Source organism: Gymnoscopelus microlampas, assembly GCF_963454915.1.
Source record: "Gymnoscopelus microlampas genome assembly, chromosome: 15".
In the NCBI taxonomy this organism is placed as follows: domain Eukaryota; kingdom Metazoa; phylum Chordata; class Actinopteri; order Myctophiformes; family Myctophidae; genus Gymnoscopelus; species Gymnoscopelus microlampas.
The window spans coordinates 5,084,159-5,094,158 of record NC_139952.1 but is presented as its reverse complement, the minus strand read 5'-3'; the positions used below and the strand labels follow the sequence as shown (position 1 = coordinate 5,094,158).

Genomic DNA, 10,000 nt, shown 5'->3' with positions numbered 1-10,000 from the left:
TTCGCTACCCTATGAATGATGCTTTCACTGCCAGATGACGACAGACCCGGAATTGACGTCATTTTTAAAAAAAAACTAAAAGCTTGTTTACTTCCTGTCTATTTGGAAGACAGGAAGTAAACAAAGCCATTTTCAAGAAGTAAACAAAGCCAGTAACAAAGTAAACAAAGTCTCTGTTCCTGTTGTTGTTTTTTTGGCAAAAACAACCCACATTCAACTGGCCACAGCTCTGCAATGGATAACCGCGACCGCCCGGATAATTCTTTTTTTTTCGAGACTCACGAGACCCCCGGGCGTGAAATGAGGCGATCGACCGCGAGGACAGCGATCACGGAAAATATTTCACAATTTTTCAAAGGTACAGTAAAATCGCTTGTTTTCGCTGCATGGCAGTAGCGTCGCACTATTACACTATTGCTCCGGCAGTTAAAGAGTTAACAAGAGCTTGGGGGCACGGTGGCGCAGTCCGGTAGCGCTGTCGCCTCACAGCTAGAAGGTCCTGGGTTCGATTCCCGCAGGGGGACGCTGTGGGCGCTGGGGGGCGTGTTGTCTCCTCCGCGCCATCAGTGCCCATAGCCTAGGTGGGGTTTGCGAAAGGGCCTACTCTGTGTGGAGTTTGCATGTTCTCCCCGTGTCTCCTAAGGTAGTTAATACCCTCACAAAAACATGTAGTAATCTTGGTCACTATACTGCCACAATACTGCCTGGCCAGCCGTGGCGCCTGATTGAGGGGAAAGGAACTGGTTGGAATAACGTGTTCCTTCCACACGCTACGTCCTACCAGGGAAACTCTCCCCTGTCAGGTGACAAGAAGGTCAGTTGGCTCTCATGCATTGAAGGAGGCATGAGCTCGGCCCTGGCCTCCCTAGGTTGGCAGAGGGAGTGTAGTGCCCAGGATTACATAGACAATTGGCACTGGGTGTAAACAATGGGGTTACAAAATCGCCGGATAAAAATGTAATTAAAAAACGAGTACATACGAGGTTTCCGTGTGGCAGTGACACTATGTACGGTAACAACCCTCTTGACAGAGGTGAGGTGGATGTTGTTTAATTAGTTTGTTAATTAGTTCTGCTGCAGTGCAACACCTGCGTCGGCATCAGGTGGTCTCCTAGGCAACTGCATTACATGTGAGACAAAACAATTACACCCGGGTTATTATTAAAGATAAAGGAGCACTTGACCTATTTTCAGTCATTTTTTTCGTATGGTCCTCACTAACGCATTATGAGATGGCATTTACATTTTTTACTTAAGTAAAAGTATCAATACTGCAATATAGAAATGCTCTGTTACGAGTGCAATTCCGGAATTGGAAATGTACTCGAGTAAAAGAACACAAGTATTGGCATCAAAATGTACTTAAAGTACCAAAAGTAGAAAGTATACTCAATATACAGAATGTCCAATTTCTAAGTTTTCAAATGTATAAAAAACTTTTGAAAATAGCAGATCTACAAGCTCACAATGCGTCGCGTCGCGACGCATTGTGAGCTTGTAGATCTGCTATTTTCAAACGGCCGTAATGTATATAGGGCTGACGTGGTTAATGTATGTTTTGTTATAATAATCGAAATCTACAAAGTAACTAGTAACTAAAGTTTTCAAATAAATGTAGTGGAGTAAAAATACAATATTTGGATCCGAGATGTAGTGGAGTAAAAGTAAAACTATTGGAAATTGGAAATACTCAAGTAAAGTACAGACACCTCAAAATTGTAGGAAAAAAAAAAAAAAAAGTAAATGTACTTAGTTACTTTTCCACCACCCAGCACTCTTGTATGAGTGGGAATTCGAGTGGGAATTCGTTTACGGGAAGAAACACATAAAAGTTGAAATATAGAGATACAAGGTTTATGACCGACAGCGATGATACGGACTCTACATCTATGATTGAATATTAAAAGGTGTTGCATACAACATGACTGCGTGCGTATGTGCGTGTGTGCGTGTGTGCGTGTGTGCGTGTGTGTGTGTGTGTGTTCGTGTGTGTGTGTGTGTGTGTGTGTGTGTGTGTGTGTGTGTGTGTGTGTGTGTGTGTGTGTGTGTGTGCGTGCGTGTGCGTGTGTGTGTGTGTGTTCGTGTGTGTCTGCCATGATGCTCGGCGTTCATTCACACTGTTCGGCCATCTGCTCCTGTTTGACTGTTACAGTATTAACCTTTAATCCTGTTAACCTGTTAAGTACCCCCTCCCCCCCACACCCACACACACACACACACACACACACACACACACACACACACACACACACACACTAAAGCCTGCCCCGATGTCGGATTTTTGGGGCCGGGTGCCGATTTTGGAGAGTCACTCTTCAAAATTGTTCTAAAACGACAAAATAATCCTCCATTTTTTTCAAAGGAATTTCACGATTTATTTTTCCCTTTTTAAGAAGTAGTGAAAATAGCCGAGAAAATCGACGAGCTCGCAACGTGTCACGACATCGTGACACGTTGCGAGCTTATAGATCGGCTATTTTCACTAGTTTGGGTCCCGGGGGGAGATCAGGCGTAAAGAAATGGGTGGATTTGTATTTTTTTGTATTTACACTTTTAGAGGGAGAGCATGGAGAAAATATAAACAGAAATAAAAACACGTCAAAGAAAAATCTAAGACGATAAGGTGCAAAAAGTACCAAGCACAAAATAGTGATTGTGAAAATGAATAGAACAGGCTGCCAAGACAGGGATTTGGCTGGTTGGGAGTCGAGCCCGGCTGTGATCGGATGATCAGATTAAATGGATAATAGTCTGGTGTTTTCAAATGGTCCAGCGTCTCCTTACATCTAATACACTTTGACCACTTAAACCCCTCTTAGTCTTAGAGAACTGGACTGGAGTTACAACCACACCAAATGTATTGGGAATGAATTGGGCCCCTTCCTTACTTCCTTCACAGGTGTTATCTATGATACTAATTAAGGCTCTGTTCCATTTAGTGTGGCATAGTGGTTGTCTTATTTTCAAGGACCCCCATAACTCTGAGAGTGTACAAATGGAACCAAATGGACCCGTAAGGGTCCATTTGGTTCCATTTGTACACTCTCAGAGTTACACACCCACCATAAGGGGCCATTTGGGAACCAAAATGGAGTGTTTCTAGTGAGCCTCAGCCAACATGCACGATATCAGCACCCTGACCAGAATGGAACAGAGCCTTCATTAGTATCATTGGTAACACCTGTGTAGGAAACAAGAAGAGGCCCAATTTCTTTCCAATATGGCGGCTGTGCATAGAGCCTATTGTGATTTGAAGTGAGCTCAGGGTTAGCATAGTAAAAGTGAACTCCAGTCAATGAACAACAGGGTAAATAGTTACTAGAGTGGAGGGAGAACAATGCAGGGCCTCAAAGAACCTGGATACCAGGTAAACAATGAACCTGGCATCTGTCACACGCACACACGCACACACACGCGCACACACACACACACACACACACACACACACACACACACACACACACACACACACACACACACACACACACACACACACACACACACACACACACACACACACACACACACACACTCACACACCAGTTGACCAACCAACCAACCAACGGAGCTAAAAATAAGCCAGCCATCTGATAGGCTGACAGACACCTCAGAGGCATGCTGTGATTGGTCTCCCCAGACTTGCCAGACAGATTAATTGGCCAGGGAGGAGGTGCGAAGCATCACCATGGAAACCTGAAAGAGACAGACAGACAGACAGACAGACAGACAGACAGACAGACAGACAGACAGACAGACAGACAGACAGACAGACAGACAGACAGATAGACAGACAGACAGACGTGTAGACAGACAGACAGACAGACAGACAGACAGACAGACAGACGTGTAGACAGACAGACAGACAGACAGACAGACAGACAGAAAGACAGACACTAACTACCTGGCCATCTAGACATCTGTCCTGTTGGCATGGCGATGGCATCTCACACACGCACGCACACGCACACACACACACACACACACACACACACACACACACACACACACACACACACACACACACACACACACACACACACACACACACACACACACACAGGAAGCAGGGAGTGTATTGAGTCTGAGAGAGAGAGACAAACAGACAGAGACAGGCAGACAGACAGATGTGAAGAGAAAAGGGGAGAGGAGATAACCCAAGGCAACAGCACTTGTGTGTGTGTGTGTGTGTGTGTGTGTGTGTGTGTGTGTGTGTGTGTGTGTGTGTGTGTGTGTGTGTGTGTGTGTGTGTGTGTGTGTGTGTGTGTGTGCGTGCGTGCGCCCGCGTGCACATTGTATTAAAGTTCAAGTGTTTATTAGATCAGTGTATGGGTTCTGTTAGATGTAGTAAACAGAACAAAACAACATTTTGTCCTGGTGCCTCCTGTTTTTCATCTAATTTATTTGGCCTACTGGATGTGGAGCTTAGAGAACTGCCATCGGAGTTCAAACATTTACAGCACTTTCTCGTACCTAGAATGAAGCAATCTGGGAACCCACTGCCAAATAAAAAAGGAAAAACAGCGCCCTCTGCTGTTTTTTACTATTTCACTTAGCTCTGGGGGGAGCAAAATGGAGCACCCGTGCGCAAGGAAACCGGGGTTTTGGTCCGCCTTCAGCCTTTCACTTCCCGTGGTGCGACTATGTTTTCATTCCCACTAACAATATTTCTACACGGAACACTAACACCACTTCTCCCAGAGAACATGGATTGTTCTGGTTATAAGCCCACTTGTTTCTATGATGAAAGAGCAAGTTAAAATATGAATATCTTTTTTTGTTTTGTCTGCTCCGAGGACGCTATTGTTAAATGAGTTTAGGTTTGTTTCTAGTGGGGAAGGATCGGCAGACACCTAAATACCGGCCACTACATTTGATTGGGTAAAGCGCGGCCTGCTTCCTCATCTGAAGGCACGCCCACTTGTAGGACAGTGCGTACGCGATATGACGAACCCCCCCCCGACAGATTCAAGCGGAGAGCAGAATCTGTTCTTGAGAGATTAGGAATGAAGTAATGTTCTAGGACTATTTTTGTTCAGAATCCTTGTTGTATGCAGTTGTTTACGTCATTGTCAAAAGTGTGATTGGTAGCTACACCTTATACTAGTGGTTCTCAAAAAATGTTCATGCCAAAGACACCTAAATTAATACATATTATTACACAGCTTGGTTGAATGCTTGATTCTGATTGGTCAATCACTGAATTCACCGGTTAGTCCATGAGCCAGAGCCCCAAAATTGAGCAATGATTGAGCAATCGAAAGAGTGGGCAAAACCAAACCTATATTAAATTGTTCATAGGGTCAATACGAGTAAATAAATATATGATAACCTCTCCACAGGAGTAGCTTTTTCATGGTTATCACACATTTTGTTATTTTCCCCATACGTACATGACAGGTGAAAAAATGTCAACATTTAAAAAAGAGTTATCATAATGAAACTTCCTGAGTTGATTATTTACATGAAGACAATGATTTATCGTATTACAAGTTTTCTGAAATCGTATATTTAAATATGCAAATTAGGCATTAGGAAAATATGCCCAAATTTTCATACCTTTCCTGAATCAACATTGGAACATTGGACAAAGCCAGAGTCAACATACTTATTTCATTTTGTTAAGATGTTGGAGTCAAAGGTTTTTAACGATGGAATATTCAATATCTGGCTCAATTTTGGGGCTCAGGCTCATGGACTAAATGCCTAATTTGCATATTTAAATATACAATTTCAGAAAACTTGTAATAACGATAAATCATTGTCTTCATGTAAGTAATCAACTCAGGAAGTTTCATTATGATAACTCTTTTTTAAATTTTGTCATTTTTTCACCTGTCATGTACGTATGGGGAAAATAACAAAATGTGTGATAACCATGAAAAAGCTACTCCTGTGGAGAGGTTATCATATATTTATTTACTCGTATTGACCTATATATGAACAATTTAATATAGGTTTGGTTTTGCCCACTCTTTCGATAATGAAATCTAGTCTGGCTCATGGACTAGGTGTGTTATTTCCAGTGGGGGAAAATGTACTCAAATGTTTCACTTAAGTAAAAGTATCAATTATGCAATGTAGAAGACGTACTCTGTTGCAAGTAAAAGTCCGGAATTCAAAATGTACTTGTGTAAAAGTACAAAAGTATTTGTATCAAAATGTACTTAAAGTAACAAAAGTAAAAGTACTAAAATGTTTGAAAATAGCAGATCTACAAGTTCACAACGCATCGTGATGTGACGCGTTGTGAGCTTGTAGATCTACTATTTTCAAATAGCCTAGGTATAAAATAGAGCTATAAAGTGGTCAATGTATGTTTTATAATGTCTTAATTTATATCTGCAAAGTAACTAGTAACTAAAGTTTTCAAATAACTGTAGTGGAGTAAAAGTACAATATTTGCTTCAGAGATGTAGTGGAGTAGAAGTAAAAGTGTAGACATTTGTAAATAATCCACTGAAGTAAAAGTACCTAAAAATTGTACTTAAGTACAGTACTTGAGTAAATGTACTTAGTTACTTTACACTGTTTTTTCTGAATAACGATCGCTGGGCTCAATAACAGACCGCTGTCTAATCAAAGACTAAAAATAAAATCAACATTTTTCCCATTTCTTTCAAGATTTTTGCGAACTAGCTGATCTACAAGCTCATAATGCCCGTTCTCCTGGGCAAGTGAACGTGACCTTTTGCCCTGCGCATGTGAGAATCGTGCTCAGAGTAGATTTCCATCAAGCCGTCATGTCACTACAATCTCCAGCTTGTTTAAATAAATAATTGAGTGCATTTTGAAAGCTAAATATACCATACAAGTATTCTGTATTTGTAACGCATGTAGTGTAAGTAGTATGTATTAAATATGAATGTATCATGGATATAGTGTATATAAATATTAATGAATATTAATGTCAGGCAGAAACCTTGTATCTCCATATTGGAACTTTTGGTGTGCTTTTTCATTTTATTTTTTATTTATTAAAAACTAAGCTATGACGACTAAAACTATGACTAAATATATTGACAATTTCATCAACAAATAAAAACTAGACTAAAACGTTAGTGAGGGACGAGTGGAGAAGAGATCCAGTAGAACTGAAAGACAAGTCATTTTATGTTTGGTTGCGTTCGGGTGTTGCGCTCTGAAAATAGCCGATCTACAAGCTCACAACGTGATCTACAAGCTCACAACTCCATCGAGGCACCGCCAAAACACATTTTAGTCGACTAAATCAACTGTAGATTTAGTCGACTAAGACTAGACAAAAACGAAAACACTTCAGATTCAAAAGACTAGGACTAAAACTAAATCAAAATTTGCTGTCAAAATCAACACCCAGGTTATTTTTGAGAGTGTGTGTAACACTCACCCTGTCCATTTGTGGGATGTGTTTAGACTGAATTGTGGGCGTGCACTTCTGTTCATATATATATACGGTGGGGGCGTGGCTGTGGAAAGGGGGCGTGTTTGGTAAAAAAGGGTTTGCAACGCGTCACGATTGGATGTCTGCTTATTGTAAGCGACATTGCCCTAATTTTTCTGTGAAGGTGCTCGTAAAGACTGGTGGTTGCGGTTTGTCCCTGTTTCTAAAACGTTGTTGAAAATTTGATATGAGTTATTGGTTGATATATTGATACATTTCACACACACACTCTCACATTGGATAATGTTATCCAATTAATTCTTGTTTTACAATTCTTGACAACTAACAGTTTTGGACATACACGGTCTACACCTGGCAGCCACGGACCGGTATATGAAATATTCATGCATACATATTTCAGAACTTCACAGGCCCCGCCATTGGCAATTCACAGGGCAAATCAGTGGGAAATCCACACCTTTTCATGAAGAAAAGGTGCAACAAACGGCGGCAGGTTATAGTCCATTATGAATGATATATGAAATATTCATGTTTCCCGTCGATGTTTCAGATCCTCTGCTGGAGGTCATTCTGAGGGGGTCCCGCCCCCGCCGACAACACGCCCTCTTCTGATTGGACGGTTCCGCCTTGTCCCTCAACGCGCTCCACATGTAAGTGACACGCTGTCCTGGCCATGTTTATTCATGACACGGCGCGTGTGTGTGTGTGTGTGTGTGTGTGTGTGTGTCTGCCGCCCTTGTTCGGTCAGGTCATCCCTAATTGGATGGTTTCTCCTTAATGATTCCCACTAGCTTGTTAGGGAAGAACACACACACAAACACGCACGCACACACACACACACACACACGCACACGCACACGCACGCACACACACACACACACACACACACACACACACACACACACACACACACACACACACACACACACACACACACACACACACACACACACACACACACACACACAAATTAATTGGACCAAATTAGATCAAGTTTGATTCAATTAGATTCGGTTCCATCATTTAGATTGAGTGCAATTTGCACCAAACTATCCATCAATCTCCACTCAGCCGATTCGCCTCAACCCATTGACTCTTTCGTTGCCAACGGAGGGGAATTCCCGCCGGATTCTTTTTTTTTAATCTGTTAAGACCTGAGGCGATTCTTTAAAAAAATCTAAATCCTAACAGTTTTTTTGAAAAAAAAAAGAAAATGTGTTCAAGATTTTTCAAAAAATAGCAGATCTACAAGCTCATAGCGCGGCACTCGGTGCCGCGCTATGAGCTTGTATATCTGCTATTTTTGAATAGGCCAAAGAAATCTAAAGTGACACAGATGCGTTCCAGGTCTCAATGGGTTAATTGTATCGTAAAAGGTCGCGCCGTTCCCCTTTTCACCCGAGTGATCGCTTTCGCTCTCAACCCCGTGGTGGGGAAAAAGTACTCAAATCTTTTCACTTAAGTAAAAGTACCACTACTGCAATGTAGAAATGCTCACAAGTCACAAGTAAACGTTCAGAATTCAAAATTGACTTGAGTAAAAGTACACAGGTATTGGTATCAACATGTACTTAAAGTATCAAAAGTAAATGTACAGAGTGCCGCGCTAGGAGCTTGTATATCTGCTATTTTTTTCAATAGTCAAATTTTAAAATAATGGTTGTATAGCTCAAGTCTAAAATGACAACCGATGCGTTCTCGGATTGGACGGGTTAACCCATTAAGACCTGGAACGCATCTGTGTCACTTTAGATTTCTTTGGCTATTCAAAAATAGCAGATCTACAAGCTCATAGCGCGGCACCGAGTGCCGCGCTATGAGCTTGTAGATCTGCTATTTTTGAAAAATCTTGCAATTTTTCCAAAAAAAAATAAAAGTAAATGTAAGAATCGCCTCAGGTCTTAATGGGTTAATGGGTTATGGGCGAACGGAACGAAACACGCTGTGAAAAACCTACAAGTGGACGAAGATGGAATATCAAAGCTAAAACATACAGTACGAGCTAATGGATGTAGAAGGAGAATTATTTCGTCGCGGTAATGGACGGCATCCACTCGACACCTCAGAAATAGCTACCAAATGGATGGCATATAATGGATTGGACCGCACAGAACTCACCTTTTGTGCTCTTTGATGTTGAGCGGGAGAAAAAATGGCTGAATTGCTTGAAAGCTGCATTATTTCGGAGAGAAGTGGAGAAGTGGTCGAACTGGAAGTTTCTTTGTACCATGAAAAGGTCTTTATACTTTTGGTGCCTACATCCATTTTAACGCCCATTACTTTTCTCAAGTGCATATTATGATGTGAGCTACTTTTTTAATGCTTTGACCCGATTGATTTTCTGATGGGTGTCTTTAACCCATTGGAACCTGAAGCCGATTCTACATGTCTCCTAAATCCTAACAGTATTCAGAAAAACGTATGTTTCTATATCAGTGGTGCTCAATCTTTTTCATGTCAAGGACCCCCAAAATGATATGCATTTGGCTGCGGACCCCCATCAAAATATTTTGTTCCAGGGACCCCCCGGAAGCAAAGATTTGAGTTAAAAATGTTCGCTTTAAAAATATATATATTCAAAGATTTGCACACATTTTCACGATTTTTGAATAGCCCAAA

General features: G+C 41.4%; 1 protein-coding gene across 1 annotated transcript in view; it reads left to right on the top strand.

Annotated features, from left to right (window-relative positions):
* Positions 1-10,000, top strand: part of LOC311061174 (semaphorin-6C-like) — a 139,306-nt gene that overhangs the window by 67,328 nt on the left and 61,978 nt on the right. Inside the window, 1 exon segment of the mRNA XM_084079731.1 lies at positions 7,932-8,031. The gene's annotated coding sequence lies outside the window, so the exon portion shown is untranslated.